This window comes from Musa acuminata, chromosome BXJ3-7 (genome assembly GCF_036884655.1).
Source record: "Musa acuminata AAA Group cultivar baxijiao chromosome BXJ3-7, Cavendish_Baxijiao_AAA, whole genome shotgun sequence".
Taxonomy (NCBI): Eukaryota; Viridiplantae; Streptophyta; class Magnoliopsida; order Zingiberales; family Musaceae; genus Musa; species Musa acuminata.
The window spans coordinates 14,037,935-14,056,752 of NC_088355.1; positions in this window are offsets into that span (position 1 = coordinate 14,037,935).

An 18,818-nucleotide genomic window follows, 5' to 3' on the forward strand; every position below is an offset into this window, starting at 1 on the left:
ATTTGTTTTTCTTTGTAATGTGCAAGATAGCATTTCTTTGTAATGTTTAAGATAGCAAGTTCTACATCATGCTAGCTAGCAAATTAGAGATATTCAAGAAAGCAACTCTTGCTTCTTGAAATATGCAAGTTGTAAGCTAGCAAATTTTTGCTTCCTTTGCAATGTTTGAGCTAGCAATTTTGCTTCCATTGCAAAGTGCAAGTTAGCATGTTTTGCATCTTGAGATAGACAAGATTGCATTTTTGGTATGCAAATTTATAGTATACAAGCTATCAACTTTTGCACATAAAAAGTTAGCAAAATTTTACATCTTTTGAGATGTGCAAGATGGACTATTTTGCCTCTTTTTGAAGTGTGTAACTTGGCATCCATTGCTTCTCTTGAGATTTGTAAGATAGGACTTCTCGCTTCCTTTTTGAGATTAGCAAGCTAGCAAGTTTGCCTCTTTTCGAATTGTGCAAGCTAGCAAATTTGCTATCTAGCAAGTTTTGCTCCCCCTTTGTCATTGTCAAATAGAAGGAAATAACAATACAATCATGTAATTCATTTCTCTTTACTATAATCTTCAAATCATGATAAGGGTAAATAATAAAGATGAAAAATGAATGTCAAAAGACATATATTATTTTTGACAAATTTCTTCTTTTGTAGATAGAAAGCATGATAGGAAACAATCTTGATTCAAAAAGAAAACTCAAGCTATAAATTATCAAGATGTCAAGTAGCATATCATGGTTTACAAAAACAAGTTTTTGCTAGTTAATAGCAAAAAGAATCGTAGGAGAACAAAATTTCAATTCATGCATATAAAATCTTATGATTCACATAGAACATCTCCTCTTTTATAAAAAGAGAGAATCATGATGAAGAATCTTGATTTACATAAAGTTTCAAAATATAATTATCAAGATCATGAATACTAAAAGACCATGAAACATTTTGACAAATCTCCTTTTAAATAGAAAACAATCTTGATGCATTCAATAGAAAATTACGAGAAATCAAGATCATGATTTCAATAAAACCCATTAAATTCAAATCGTCTAAATCATCAAAATCTCAACATTTCTTTCAATAGATTCAAAATGGCATAAATAATTTTATTGGTCTCTTAGGTATAAATCAATAAGATAGAGAAAAAGAAAATTTTTAATAAAAAATCTTTCCTCCTTTTGTTTCAACTTATTGATTGATTCCATGCATGCATGTCCTTTTCTTTCAAATCCATGCATCATCGTTTTAAAACAAAAAAAAAATCAAAAATCATCAAGATAAAAAAGTGCAACACATAATTCCAAAAAAAATATTGATTTCAACTCATTACTTCAAGTCAAACATGATTTCATTTAATCAAAATTGAATAATTTCAAGACCAATAAATCATCATGTATAATAATCATCAAGTATGATACAAACTTTTCAAAATATTTATCATGATAAGGCATCTAAGCCAAAGAAACTATTAGACATAAAGCATATTCATCAATGATGGTTTCATTTGGCATAAGGTATTTTCAAACAAAATCATTTTGTTATTTGTTGTAGTCATGCATTTTTCTTTTTAGGTGAATCTATCTTTTCATACTTAGTTTGCATACAAAATCCATGCATCATTTTTAAAAGCAACTTTCATCACGGTAAAAATTGATAATCCATAAATCGCAAAATATCATCATGGAAATCATCAAAATCAATAAACTATAAATTATCCAAAACTCATCATCATCATGTATAGTTTCAAAAAATAAATTTATTAGGCATGATATCATATTTCATAAGGCAATTTTAATCAAAATCATTTTGTTTATCATAAACATATAATTTTCATTATTATTTTCAAAATTACTAGAATGATAAGCATGATTCCTAAAAAAAAAAAATTTTCATTACAAAATAATTTTTCTAAACTAAATATAAAAAAATGCATCACGGAAAGCGTCAAGTAATTTCAAAATAATTCAAGAGAGTTGAGTTACTTACCTTGTAGTTGAAGCTTGTCAAAGCCCAATTCGGCGTTTCACCTTTGGAAGTTCTTGATTCATCCTTGGTTGTCTTCCTCTTCTTTAGCCTCTTCCTCTATTCAAGTTCATTGTTTATTTTAAATTTTTGTTTAATAAACTTATTAAGATTTATGTTCGAACTTCAAGTTCATCATTGTCCTCATCACATAAGTCATCGCTCAAGTGTTATTCATTTGTTCGAAGATCCAAATCCTTCCTATTCTATGGAAGGTGGTTCAAGTGCTCATCGTGTTCATCACGTGCATTACGCACCATTTCATATGTCATCAATGAGCCGATAAGTTCTTCAAGTGGAAAAATATTTAAATCTTTTGTTTCTTGTATTGCCATTACTTTTGATTCCCAAGCTTTAGAAAGTGATCGTAAAACTTTACTAACGAGTTCAAAATTCAAGAAACATTTGCCAAGAGCTTTTAAACCATTGACAACATCCGTAAAACGAGTGTACATGTCAACAATGGTTTCGCTCGGCTTCATTCGAAAAAGCTCGAAATCATGCATTAAAAAGTTGATTTTCGAATCTTTAACTCTAGAAGTGCCTTCGTGTGTGATTTCAAGAGTGTGCCATATGTCGAAAGTCGTTTCGCACAAAGAAACCCGATTGAACTCATTTTTGTCCAAAGCGCAAAATAAGGCATTCATAGCCTTTGCGTTTAAAGAAAAATAATTCTTCTCCAAATCCGACCATTCGTTCATCGGTTTAGAGGGAAGTTGAAAACCATTTTCAACGATATTCCATAAATCCAAATTCATAGAAATCAAGAAAACTCTCATTCGAGTTTTCCAATAAGTGTAGTCCAATCCGTTAAACAACGGTGGACGAACAACTGATAAGCCCTCTTGAAAGCCATGAAGAGCCATTTCTCTTGGGTGTAAATCCGAAATCAGAAATATCGTGCTCTGATACCAATTGTTAGGACCGAAGCGGCACTAAGAGGGGGGGGGGGTGAATTAGTGCAACGGTAAAGTATGATAAACTTTCGACGATTTAAACACTTTCGGAAACTTCATACTATAAAAGCAATGTTTCGTTTGAAACCGTTTTGATTGCGTTTTAACTTGAAGGCAGTAAGCTATTGAAGGGGTTTGCAGTAAGGTAATAGCAGGAAGTAAATGCAAACCAGAAAAGACGGTAGTTTATAGTGGTTCGGTCAATCGTGACCTACATCCACTCCTTTGATTCCTTTTCCGTCGAGGCCACCGGCATCCACTAACGATCTTCCTTTACTAGGCAAAGATCAACCTCCTTCTTACACCCCTCTTACAACCTCTTACAAGTGGTTCACCCTTTTACAAAGATTTCAATGAAAAGAAAGGAGGTGAACACTCAAGCTATTGAAAACAAGACTTTTCCTAAAGCTTTTCTCAACTTCTAGCTTCTCAAAAGGTTGTAATCTCAGCTGAGATTTGAGAGGTATTTATAGACCTCAAGAGGATTCAAATTTGGGCTCCAAAATTTGAATCCTCTTTGGTTCCCGATGCTGGCGATGCCACCGCCTGTTAGTGGCGGTGCCACCGCTTGTCAGTTTCTGACACTGACAATGGACTGGCGGTGCCACCGCCCAGCCAAGCGGTGCCACCGCCAAACCCTTACAGCTTACTAGTTTGGGCTCCAAACTTGGCCCAAACCAATCCAAACTCGGGCCCAATTGGCCCCTACTTGGGTTATAAGATTAACACCTAATCCTAACCCTAATTAACGTGCTAACTACGAATTTAAAGATATTTCCTAAGCTATTACAAAGTTCGTAAGTCAAGACTTCTTCCGACGAACTTTCGGCGAACTTCCGGCGGTCTTCCGATAAACTCTCGGAAACCATTCTGCGGACTCCCGGCAAGCTCCTAGACTTCACGATTTGATCTTGGCGAGTTCCAACGAGCTTCTTCGGCAAGCTCCGATCTTTCTCGGTGAGCTCCGCGAACTTCCAAACGAACCTTCCGGTGAGCTTCCGAAAAACCCTTCGGCAAGCTCCCTACTCATTCTCGGCTAGTTCCGGCAGCATTCCCGACAAACCTTCGGACTTCCGTCGAACTCTCAAACTCGCAACAAATCCTTCGCTCTTGACTCCGAAACTTTGTTTTGCTTTATGTCTTCATCGTTATCGTAGTTAATCCTACACATACAAGCCAAAACTCTACTTCGATCTAGACAATTATTACAACGCGAATTAACATTCTGTTGCCCGGCACATCATTGGTTAGCGCTTCATCCGATTCTTCACTACATCGTCCTCTCTTACGGCTTGTTGCCCAATCGGCAGTTGATCTCCACAACCCTGATATCCTTGGCGTAATTCCGCTCTCCATGGCCCAATGCCCGACGTCCGAAGCTTTCTATCGTCCAATACCCTGACGTGATCTCCTCTGGCGTAACGTCAATTCCTCCTGTGTCAACTGTCTAATCCTGATCGAGTAGACCTGCATCACTCAAAATGCAGTTAAACATCTAAACACAATCAATTAGTTTTATCATCAAAATTTGAGATTCAACACATCTTCTTTATAGATGATTACTCACAATATTTGTATATATATTTGCTTCATAACAAAAATGAAGCATTGGATTCCTTCTCAAAGTCTTTAAGGCTGAAGTTGAGAATCAATGTGGGAAGCAAATTAAAATTATGAGAGCAGATAGGGGTGGAGAATATTATGGTAGATATACTGAAAATGGACAAGCACCTGGTCCTTTTGCTAAGTTTTTTCAAGAACATGGGATTGTTACCCAATACACTATGTCTGGTTCTCCAGACTAGAATGGTGTTGCAGAAAGAAGAAACCGGACATTATTAGACATGGTGCGGAGTATGCTTAGCAACTCCAGTCTTCCTCAGTTCTCGTGGACTGAAGCACTAAAGACGACTATGTATATATTAAATCAAATTCTAACCAAGGCTATCCAAAAGACACCATTTGAATTATGGAAAGGTTGGAAACCGAGTTTGCGACATATGCGCATTTGAGGATGTCCATTTGAAGTCAGGATATATAATCCACAAGAGAAGAAATTGGACCTGAGGACTATTAGTGGGTATTTCATTAGATATGCCGAAAAGTCCAAAAGTTACATATTCTATTGTCCATCTCACACAACTAGGATTGTGGAATCAAGAAACGCTAAATTTCTTGAGGATGATATGATTAGTGGGAGCGATCATTTCAGGAACATAGTTTCCACACATGATCATACAGAATCTCAACCTTCTACATCAAATGATAGATTGGTTATAGTTCATAGCACTCCTCAAGTATAAACTAGTGCTGAACAACCAATCATTGAAATTTCATAAGTTGTTGATAGTATTCTAATAGATCAAGCAGTTCAGGAATTACAATAAGCTCTTGAACAACTAGTTGAACCACAAGTTCCTTAAGGAACCATTGGTACAACATTAAAAAGATTTACTAGAAATAAAAGATCAATAATTCCTAGTGATTATGTTGTATATCTACAAGAATCTGATTATAATATTGGAGCCAAAAATGATCCTGAAATATTTTCACAAGCCATGAGTTGCAAAGAGTCAAATTTGTGGCATGATGCCATGAAAGAAGAGATGAATTCCATGATGAGCAATAGAGTCTGAGATCTTATAGAGTTACCTAATGAAGCAAAAGCTATTGGTTGCAAATGGGTCTTTAAAACTAAGAAATATTCGTTAGGCAACATTGAGAGGTACAAGACAATACTTGTTGCAAAGGGATTTACTCAAAAAGAGGGAATCAATTATACGGAGATGTTTTCTCCTGTATCTAAGAAAGATTCTCTACGTATAATTTTGGTTTTAGTTGCTCATTTTGACCTTGAATTGCAACAAATGGATGTGAAAACGTCATTATTTAATGGAGATATAGAGGAAGAGGCTTATATGAGACAACCTAAAGGTTTCTCCTCTAGTGTTGGTGAACACTTAGTTTGCAAGCTTAGGAAGTCTATATACAACTTAAAACAAGCCTCCCGCCAATGGTACTTTAAATTTCATGAACTGATTTCTTCATTCAGATTTGTTGAAAATCCCATGGATCAATGCATATACCAGAAGGTTAGTGGGAGTAAAATATGTTTCCTTGTTTTATACGTAGATGATATTTTGCTTGCAACCAACGATAAGGGTTTGCTATATGAGGTGAAACAATTTCTTTCTAAAAATTTTGACATGAAGGATATGGGTGAAGTATCTTATGTCATTGGCATTAAGATCCATAGAGATAGACCTCGAGGTATTTTAGGTCTATCACAAGAAACCTATATCGATAAACTTTTAGAAAGATTTCGGATGAAGGATTGTTCACCAAGTATTGCTCCCATTATGAAAGGTGATAGGTTCAATTTGAACCAATGCCCAAAGAACAACTTTGAAAGGGAATCAATGAAAACCATACCATATGCTTTTGTCGTAGGAAGCCTTATGTATGCTTAGGTCTGTACTAGACCTGATATTGCATTTATTGTAGGGATGCTAGGTCGATATCAGAGTAATCCAAGTATAGACCACTAGAGAGCTGCAAAGAAAGTGATAAGGTATTTACAAGGAACCAAAGATTACATGCTTATGTATAGATATACAAACAATCTGGATGTGATTGGTTACTCAAATTCAGACTTCGTCGGTTGTGTTGATTCTCATAAATCAACATCAGGATATATTTTTATGATGGTTGGTGGAGCTATTTCTTGGAGAAGCGCTAAGCAAACCTTGACTGCTACTTCTACCATGGAAGTTGAGTTTGTCTCCTCTTTTGAGGCTACTTCACATGGTGTATGGATTAAGAGTTTCATTTCTGGGCTTAGAATCATGGATTCTATATCTAGGCCATTAAGAATTTTCTATGACAATTCAGTTGCTGTCTTTATGGCTAAAAATAATAATAGTGTAAGTCAAAGTAAACACATCGACATTAAGTATTTAGCCATAAGAGAACGTATAAAAGAAAACAAAGTGGTCATTGAGCATATTAGCACTGAATTGATGATTGTTGATCCTTTGACTAAAGGCATGCCACCTCTGAAATTCAAGGATCATGTAGAGAAAATGATACTTGGTTCCACTTTGTAATGATATTGAAACTCTTATATATTATGAAATTTTCTCATTAATGTGCATATTATTTTGAGAAAATATATTGTTACTAGACCAAGAATAAACATAAGATTTATTCATTAAGTAATATTACCATATTAAGATTAAGAAACTAAATACATCGTGATACATGGATGATAATACTCGCTCTTAGAGGACTTATCACTATGATTCGTGTATTTATTTCTTAAGAAAGTTGTTCGAGAAAGATTAATTCAAATTATTAAGATGAACGTATGGACCAAGTGGGAGAATGTAATCGTTATTATTAAATATCTTATTTAATAATAATATAACCGTTCTCATTAAGATTCATAATTCATTGTCATGAATTTCTTCATTTATTATGGTTTAAATGATTTTATTTTTTATTCTTTATACATGAAACCGTTATTACTAAAGTAAATATTTAATATCATTAAAGTTCTTCATTATGGTCCAAACATTACAAATTTGAATTAATTCTTGAACGTTATGAATTGATGATGATAAATGTTCTTGATGGGAGAACATCTATATATATGAGGATTTTGGTCCTTAGGCTCAATCATCTCTTTGAAGCAAAAAGGCTTTCTTACACCATCTAAAGCAAGAGTTCTGAGCCGAGAAGTGCCAAAGTTCAAGAAGAAATATCTGCATAAATTCTTGAAAACAATGGCTGGAGGTACGCTATTTTATTTCCGCATTAGTTTTTATTGTGTTTCAATTATAATGATTTAGAAACATAAGTTGGTTTCAATGATTTCTTACAATATGATGATTATTTGAAAAGTCAGGGATGTTAAATTATCCAAATCCATGAATTTGATGTATATATTTTTCGGACTTTGTCGATTTTTTTTTAAGCTTTCATGAAATTATTTCATTTTGTAAATAAGGCTTTCATGAAATCCGGTATATCAATCTATTAGGTATCAAATTTATTTCATACAAGCTTAATGATTCTTGATACACTTAGTCCCTTCACTCATAGAATTCATTGACAAATGCATCTCTCACTAATTTCACTCTTGTGAATTTTTAATGAGAAACAGGTTTGATTTATGAAGTTTTATTCATGGAGTTCTTTTTATCCTTCATATGATGCTCCTTTCCCATGAATTCTTCCTTTTCTCATAAAAGAAGATTTTTTTATAAATTTTTGGCATGTGATAATCACTTGCAAGAATAGGGATTTGATTTTGTATGGATATTTTGATCCTTTTCATGAATCCCTTCTCTTTGTTAAAAATTGAAGTATCATTTAATGAAACTCATTTATTATTTTGAATTTGAATTGGTTCAAATCCTTTCATGAAATTGGTTTTTAATGGATTCATTCCTTAGCCTTCTTCCTCTTATTCTTATTTTTATGACAAAGGAAGAAAGAAACTTGCACAGAAGAATCAAAAGCTTTTGTGCATCTGAAGTAAAAATATTAGCTTATCCAAAAAGTTATCATGCAAAGTTTTTGCTTATCTTCCTTTATGGCTTGGATAAATTGGTGTCAAACTTGTTTAAATTTTTTTTTTTACCACACTTATTGTTGAATTGTTCTCCTTTTTTTTATGACAAAAGGGGGAGAAATATGGTAAATTAATGACAAATTGGCATTATGAATGTTTTAGATAAATGCATAAAATGTATCTTATTGTAAATACTTGAAGGTCTTGCGAATGCTTGAAACATAATTGGAATCGTCAAATACATCGCAACACATCGCAAATACTTGAAACATATCAAAATATACTTCATTTATATTGTAGATACTTGAAATGTTTTATGAATCCTTGATTATTGTCTATCATTATGATGAGGTATCAAATTTATCATGCTATTTATAATTGATATCATGCCTCGGAATGATGAATTATCATCTTTTATCGAGAATTGTCATCTTGCTAAATTTTATATTCGAAATTCGCATCATACTTGAAAATGATAATTGTCTATCATCATTTGACTTGAAAATGGATGTCATGCCTTTACATTATTTTTTATTTGATAAATACGTGGTATCATATTTTGAATTGGTAAATCATGATAAGTATCATGATGTGCATGATGATAAGTGTAAATGAATATAACTTATCGGTTTGATGCTTGAATTTAAGAATGTCTTTTCTCAAGTATGGCAAATAGATATGGGGAGTTACGATTAACTCTGTCATCAATTGATTGTCATCATTAAAAAGGAGGAGATTGTTGAATCTCGGATTTTGATGATGAAATCAATTAGTAAATCGTTTGATCTAATCTTTATGTTGACATAAGCTTGTAGGACTAACTACGATAGCAGTAAGGCATAAAGCATATATTGGGCCAGAGTCAAAGATCAGACGATGCGTCAAAGATTCGGACGATGTGTCGAAAGTTTGCTAGAAGCTTGTCAAGAGTTCGTCAAGAGCTCGTCGAGAGTTCGTCGGAAGTTCATTGAGAGTTTATAGGGAGTTCGTCGGAAGTTCACCGATAGTTCGCCAGAAGTTCGTCGAGAAGTTCACTAGAAATTCGCTGAGAGAACAATTGACATACCAGACAGAGATTGCTTGTTTAAATATCTTAATTATCTTAGTTAATCCCACTAACTCAATTAGGGGCCAATTGGGCCCTTGACAGGGTTGAATTGGGTCGGTTAAACAGCTCATTCAGCACCTGAAGTCATGGCGGTGGCACGCCAGGACCGACGGTGGCACTACCTAGGACTCAATCTCCTAGGTGCTTTAGGTAGTGGTGCTACCTAGACTGGTCGGTAGTTAATGCTATCAGGCAATGGTACCACCCTATCAAGTAGTGGTATCGCTAGAGATCGATCTCCGAGCTCTGTCAGGCAGTCGTATCGCCCAAATTGAATAGTGGCATCGCTTAGTGTTAGTTTGCAAGCGATAGTACCGCCCAATAATGGCGATGGTACCGCCATTACCTTGAAATCTAGGGATATGATACTTTTTTGCTCCAATTCTGAAGCCATTGGGCCTATAAATACCCCACCTTTTTTTGCATGAAAGGGCATGAAAATGTAAACAAAATATTGAAGTCTTGGGTTATGAAAGTGTTGTAAAAGTGCAAAGAGTCCTCCTCCCCCCTTTCTAGTGTGTGATTATTCAAGAGAGGTGTGAGGCTTATAATGATTATCTCCTAAACCTGTGAAAAGGAGAAAGTGTTGTAAAGAGGTGGTTGGTCCTTCACCTATTGAAGGAAGACTATTAGTGGGTGTTGGTGACCTCAACGGAGGAGGAATCAGAAGTGGATGTAGGTCATAACAACCGAACCACTATAAATTCTAGTGTACTCATTTCCATTCTGCTTTTAATTACTACCATTACTTTCTAAGTTAATTGCTAATTCATTTACTCTAAAGTTAAGCACTTTTCGAGATTGATTTTCAACGAACTAATATTTTATAAAATCGATAATTTTTTTCACTACACTAATTCACGTCTGATTTTCAAAGATCAGACGATACGTCGAAGATTCAGATGATGTGTCGAAAGTTTGCCAAAAGCTTGCCGAGGGTTCATCGAGAGCTCGTCGAGAGTTCGTCTTGAGTTCGCTCAGAGTTTGTAGGGAGTTCGTTAGAATTTCACCGATAGTTCGCCAGAAGTTCATCGAGAAGTTTGTCGAAAATTCGCTGAGAGAACAATTGACATACCAGACAGAGATTGCTTGTTTAAATATCTTAATTATCTTAGTTAATCCCACTAACTCAATTAGGGGCCAATTGGGCCCTTGACAGGGTTGAATTTGGCCGGTTAAATAGCTCATTCAGCGCTTAAAGTCATGGCGGTGGCACTGCCAGGACCGACGGTGGCACTACCTAGGACTCAATCTCCCAGGAGCTCTAGGTAGTGGTGCCACATAGACTGGTCGGCAGTTAATGCTATCAGGCGATGGTGCCACCCTATCAAGCAGTGGTATCGCCAAAGCTCGGTCTCCGAGCTCTATCAAGCAATCGTACTGCCCAGACTGAGCGGTGGCACCGCTTAGTATTAGTTTGCTAGTGATAGTACTGCCATTACCTTGAAATCTAGGGATATGATATTTTTTGGCTCCAATTCTGAAGCTATTGGGGCCTATAAATACCCCACTCTTTTTTGCATAAAAGGGCATAAAAGTGTGAATAAAATATTGAAGTCTTGGGGTGTGAAAGTGTTGTAAAAGTGCAAAGAGTCCTCCTCCCCCCTTTCTAGTGTGTGATTATTCAAGAGAGGTGTGAGGCTTGTAATGATTATCTCCTAAACCCATGAAAAGGAGAAAGCGCTGTAAAAATGTGGTTGGTCCTTCACCTATTGAAGGAAGACTATTAGTGGATATCGGTGACCTCAATGGAGGAATCAGAAGTGGATATAGGTCATAACGACCGAACCACTATAAATTCTGGTGTACTCATTTCCATTATGCTTTTAATTACTGTCATTACTTTCTAAGTTAATTGCTAGTTCATTTACTCTAAAGTCAAACACTTTCTGAGATTGATTTTCAATGAATGAATATTTTATAAAATCGATAATTTTTTCCACTGCACTAATTCACGCCCCCTACCCACCCCCCTCCCCCCACCCCTCTTAGTGTTGCTCTTGATTCTAATAGCCACCCCTTGAACTACCTCAGGTCACTGAATTAGCTTTCCAATAGGCTAAATTTAGCCCTAATTTAGGCCTAATGGGCCCCTAATTTAGTTAGCATCATTACACCAAAAACCAACTTAATTGAACTCTAAATTACTTCGATGAAGATATGATAATTATAATCATGAAACCTACGTTGTCTAACAAATTTTGTAAAAAAAAAATAATTTAGATAAGAACTTTTATCTTAATCTACTTGTTGGAAAACCTAGGCAGAGCATTACATATGCAGTGGAAGAATAGAAAATAAAATTCCTAGATTTAAAAAAAAAAAGGTGTTCATCGTCATGTGAAAGATTGGTTTGTAAAAAGCTGCAAAACTAAAAAGCTACGCATATAATAATATTGTATTTCCTAGAGATATCGTATATCCTTGAATTCCTATAGATCTATGGGAGAGGATGAAGTATGCTGAGTAGGGATGAGAGGGGTATTTATAGGCCCTAAATGGATTCAAACTTGGAGCCTAAAAGTGTCTCATTACTGATTTTCAGGGTACTGACGGTACCACCACTTATAGCACTAACATTGGGCGGTACAAGTGCCTAGTCTGGTGATACCACCACTTGACACTGGGCGGTACCCCCACCCAGTTTAGCGGTACTATCGCCTGACACAATCTTGGAGACTATGTCTCGGAGATCGAGACACTAGCATTATCACCGCTTGACCTAACTTTTGGGTCACTGAATGGGCCTTTCTTTTGGCTCAAAACAATCCCAATTTAGGCCCAATTGGTCCCTAATTGAGTTGGCCTAATTATATTTTAAACCAACCCAATTATAACTGAAACTACTTCGATCTAGACAAATTATTACAATAATACTAAGTTGTATGGCATGTCATTGGTTCATCTAACACTTCGTTCGACCCTTCATCGCATCATCCTCTCCTTCAACCTATTGTCCAATCGGTGTATTGCCTTCTAATAACATCTGATCTCCTTAGCGCAATGTTCGATCTTCTTGGCTCGATGCCTAAATTCACGACACGAAGCCTTCTGTCGATACGTCAATTGATCCTCCAGCCCGACGTCCAATCTTCTAACATTTTCAACTCCAACCCAACATCTGATTCCTCCTACTTTAATCAATTTGCCTCTCCTGATTGAAGCTAGTCCTGTGTCACTCAAAACGTAGATTATATTACAAACTCTGTCAATTAGTTTCATCATTAAAATCCGAGATTCAATAATCTCCCCCTTTTTTATGATGACAACCAATTGATAATAGAGTTTAAACCAAACTCCCCCTATCAATATGTCATATTGATAGAAACATAAATTTAGAAATAAATTATGAATCCAAGCAACATGTCATCATAAAATCATGCATAATCAAATTTTCAATACATCATTTCATGCATGATTGTCATCATAACTTCTTTCCCTTTGTCATCAACAAAAAAGAGAAGTGCAACTATCAATGTTTTAGAGATATAGGCTTAGCAATTTAGTAAATTTCCCATCACTTTAGAACAGATAAGCTAATGAGTTCTTTCTTCTCTTCTAAATAGAAAGAATGATAGGAAAAGATCTTGATTTAAAAAGAATACTCAAGTCATAAAAATTAAGAAATCAAGATCATGATCCGAAAAATGTATAAGTTTATGATTTGGGAGATTTAAGTTTATCATTCAAGCTAGCACTTTTTTGTAATCAAAGGAAAACTCTTGATTGATAGAAAACTTTCAAGTTGTAATCAAAAGAATAATCATGATTCATTTGGATGAATCTCTTCTTTTAAAAGAGTAAATTATATGAGACTCAAGGAAAATTTTTCATATAAAATATATCTCAAGTCGTAAACAATGATAAATGATTCAATTGGATATATCATCTCATTATTAAAATGAATCATATAAAAAGAAATCCAAAATCATCGTTATCACTTTTCGAATAATTCAATGAAATCAACATATATAGATTCCTATAAGATTAAAAATAGCTTAAGTTCTTTTAGTTTCAAATTTTATGATTGATTTCATGCAAGCATGTCTTTATCTTTTTATGCCAAATCAAAACATGCATCATCGTTTAAACTCAAAAAATAAGATTTATCACAAAAATCATCAAGATCAATAAACCATAATCACCCAAAAATCATCATTACTTCAAATCATCATATATAATTAAATATAAAATCATCAAGCATGATACCAAACCTTTTAACATTTTCATTACATCATTGCATCATTACATCATCAAGCATGATTTTATTAAACATAGAGCATTTTCAATCAAAATCATTTTGTTTGTTGTAGCAATGCATTTTTCTTTTTAAATGAATCTAACTTTTCATGCTTAGTGCTAGGAGTTAACATGTAATTGTCATGCTCAAATTTTTAATTTTTTTTCAAAATCACTAGAAAGAGAAGCATGATAATTTTTTTAATATTTTTTTTATTTTTTACTAACTAATTTATAAATAACTTATGAAAAGCATCAAGTAATTTTTATAGTAAAACAAAGGAGTTTTGGGCGAGTAATTTACCTTATTGTCAAGAGCCACCAAGGCATAGTTCACAACTTCGTCTTCATCGATTTGCATCTCGTCTTTAGATGCACTCATTTCATCCCAAGTCACTTGGAGTGTTTTCTTATTCTTTGGTAGCTTTTTATCTTTAAATTCATTTTTATTCTCAGTTTCATATTTTATAAATTTCATAAATTTACTTATGAGGAGTTCTATGTCATCATTACTTGAGCATTCGCTCGAATGGTCTTCTATTATTCGAAGTGTCAAATCCTTCATGTTCTTTGGAATGTTGTTTTCATGTTCATTAAGTTTATCATATGTCTTGCACATCATTTTATAGGTCATTAATGACCTGATAAGTTCTTCAAAAGCAAGGTTGTTTAAGTCCTTTGCTTCTTGTATTGCCATCACTTTTGGATCCCAACTTTTTGAAAATGATCTTAATATTTTATTAATAAGTTCAAAATTAAAAAAATATTTACTAAGACTTTTTGAACTATTGATGACATCCATAAGACGGGTGTATATGTCAACGATATTTTCGCTTGACTTCATTCAAAACAACTCAAAATCATACATCAAAAGATTTATATTAGAATCGTTAACTCTACTAGTGTATTCGTGTGTGATTTCAAGAGTGTGCCAAATATCATGTGTAGTTTTGTAAATAGAAATTTGATTAAATTTATTTATATCTAAGGTGTAAAATAAAGCATTCATATCTTTCGTGTTTAAAGAAAAAGTTTTCTTCTCCAAATCATTCCATTCATTCATTGGATTAAAAGACTTTTGAAAACCATTTTAAATGATATTCTATAAATCGAAGTTCAAAGAAAGCAAGAAAACTCTCATTCGAGTTTTCCAATAAGTGTAATTCATCCTATTGAACATAAGAGAACGAATGATAGAGTGACCCTCTTGAAATCCGATAAAAGCCATTTCTCTTGGGTGTTAAACCAAATAAGAAAAACGTGACTCTGATACCAAACATTCATCATTTCTCCCATGCATGATACTAAAGCATTCATGATACATCATTTTGAGCATAACATTCATGATGCTAAGATATTAAAAATTTTAAGCATTTATCACTTCATACATTAAATCAACTTTTTGATATTAATCATCATTTCTCTCCCTTTTGATAATGACAACCAAATGATGACGGAGTTAACCTTATCTCCCCCTATCTATATGCCCATAATGATGATTGACTTATTTTTGGTATCATACATGATGTGAGCTCGAACCCCCAACTAGGCAACAAACCTAGTTTAGCTTAGATTAGAGTCCAAGCATAGTCTAACAGTAGTCCGAGGTGGGCTAGATCATCGTTTCAGCTTTAATTTGATTGGTTAACCAGTGACCTAAATGTTTACTTATTTTGTATATTAATATCAAATGTCTAAGGTCATTTTCTTTTCATTTTGTTATATTACTTATCAAAGCGAAGCAACATGAAACATATTGATTGGATCCCTTCTTTCCTACCTTCGTCTTCTTAACATTTTTCTTTACTTTCTTCTTTTCCTACGTTCGCTTCCTTCATTTCTCTACCTTTATTATAAGTCCATTCGTAATGAGTTGATACTTAGGCTCAAATTTTATTTTATATTATAAATCATCTTCACAATACTTTTGATTAGAAACTTTTGAATTCTTTGGTCTTTTAATTAGAAAATTTTGAGGTTTTTTAAAATAATTAACATTTTTTTTAGATTGAGTTAACAAATCTCTAGCACATAATCATATGGTAGCTAAAAGACCGATTATGAAGCACCTTCGTGAGTAACCCTAATTTTTCTTTGATCACTATGAACTACCAAATCTAGGTTTACTTGTACGGTTATAATCGATCATTAGATATCTAATGCATTGATGCAGTATTACCTAGTCTATATTGTTGATGAGCTGAAAGTGGATTGTGATTTTGATAGAAAAATGATGTTATATAAAATATCAACTTTTATTTTGAGTCAAATACTTATGTCATTGATGTTATAGATTGGGTGTATTCCAGTTTATCATAAACCTGGATGAAGAGTTAGGCCAATCCTAAATAAGCCCAACCCTCTTATTTGAGAGGGGACACAAATTAGGTCCAACTCAAGTTGGGTTTGATTGACCCGACTAGAGAGATTAGGTCAAGTTGATTAGGATCCAAGCCCGAGCAAAATGATCCGGACCTAATTGAGCCTAATCAAGATCTAGGCCTTAAGCAAGGAAACCTAGACCCAGTTGAGCCTAGGATCGAGCTAAGCAGTCAACCCATATGAGTCTAAGCCCTAGCAAAACAATGAACCCAATTGTGCCTAAGTTCAGGCATAGTCCAGGAGTAATCCAAGGTGGTATAGATCATCATTTCAACTAGACTGATCCTAATTAGATCAATCTAGTTCTTCAATTTTTATCCAAACTAACTAGGTCTTACTCTTAAACTTATAACCTTTTTATTGTTCTTAAACTTGAAGTTGGTTCAACCAAATTGATCAATGAGCAGCCTAAATGTTTATAAGTTTAGCCTATAAACATAAGATGGTCGGGATCATTTTCTTTCTTCTAGTATTTTATCTACATCAAAGCAAAACATGATAATGGTGAAACATAGATCATCTCTTCATTCCCATCTTTCCAACATTCTCCCACCTTATCTTTTTAATATTTTTCTTTACTCTGTTCTTCGTTTTGTTTGTTTGCTTCCTATATTTCACTAAATTTATTGTACATCTATTGTTCTATATCATAAATCATCTTCATAATACTTTTGATTGGAAACTTTTGGATTCTCTAATTTTTTTATTAGAAACTTTTGTGGTTTTTAATTTTTTAAATAGTTAATAAATTTTTAAGGTCTAAGTAGTGCATTAATAATTTTTTAGGTTGAGTAGGGCCTTTAGTGACCCTGGTGATGGAAGCATATTGTAGCTATAAGATCCATTGCAAAGTCCTTCGTGACTCTCATTTCCATTTAACCTCTATGAAATCATCAAATTTGGGAGTACTTAAATTCCTACCATCAAATCTGGGTATACTTATATTTCCTAGCATAAATCGTTAGATATCTGATGCAATGTTACATAATCTCTATTATTAATGAGCTGAAATTAAATTATGATTTTTACAGAAAAATGACATTATATGATATGTCAATTTTTATTTTGATTTAAATGCTTGTGCCATTGACTTTTGGTGTTATGCTTTAGTTTTTGTCCAGTATATAACTTTTATGTCAAATGTTTATTCCTAAATAAGGTTTCATCCAGTATATTGTAAAACTGATGTTTGGATTTTACTTTTCTACTTATATGCATTGCTTTGACTAATAGCAAATGCACACCTCCATATGTTTGCTATTAACTTTGCAGTAAAGTTTTGCTTTGACCCCACAAAGGATCTTGGCATGAAATAAGATATTTAAGCAAATGATACTTCTTCGACATACCAAAGAAAGTTCAGTCGAAACCCAACAGCCAAAAGGGTAGACACAAGATAGTTCTACCACTCGACTCATGTTTGCCAGTAAATTCATTACTCTATTCTTGCCAAATTTTGCCAGCGGAGGAATCAACTACAACAAAAATGATAAGTTTACCAAATTTACATATAGAGACGCATGTTCTAATGTCGATCACTATTAATTGATACCTTAATAAAATACATTTATGAAAGAAACCAAAGATAATTACTGCTGCTAAACATCATATTAACTTCTTTTCTTGTACTAACTGATAGCTTCAAATGAAAACACGATGGTATCTTTATTTACCAAAGATATTAGTTAATTATAGATCATTAGTTATGTTACAATCAACTTTAGGAACTGAGTTCTATCTAAATCCACTTGGTTTAGTTGCGTTGTAGTGCTGAAGTGCGGGAGAGAGCTGCAACACTGTTGGCAGTGCTGAAGAGAGCTGTAGCAGTGCGATGCTGTTTGCAGTGGTGGAGAGAGCTGCATCACTATTGGCAGTGCAAAGGATAGCTGCGGCAGCGCGACGCTATTTGCAGTTCAGTAGAGAATCTGTTTGCAATGATCTGTAGCAGTTCTCTACGCTGAGAAAGACTATCAGCGAACCAGAGGTTATAATCACTTGGCGAGGATCGTCTCTTGGAGAGCAGTAGTGTGATAGTGATTGACAATAGCAAGTAAAAGAAAAGAGAGGGGTCTACGACCAATGGATCATAGTCGTCGGAAGAGAGGGTGTAGATCTACTAGAGAGGGACTTTTCACTAATGAAGAAGAGGGGCAGTCGCTTGTGCGGATCAAACAATGACGAGAAGAAGATAGCATCATCGACGACACTCACACTTGGACTCTCGACAGGGAGTGCAATGCTAGCCATTGGAGCAACAGAGGAGGCTGGTTAGAAGCCTTTGGAGCTCCGACCGGAGTGGTGGTGTCGTCGCTCGAGGACTTTACAAGTGTCGTGGGAGCAATGGCAGATTGTGTCCATGGGGAGCGTTGACAGCAAAAAATGCAGATTCTCGTCGATGAAGAGATAAGTATTGCTCTTAAGGCAATGGATCTTATATCATGATAGAATAAGATGTAATTATAAAGCACACTTGAAGTAGTTGAGTGTAATGACTATTTATATATATATATATATATATATATATATATATTAGAAAAGAAGA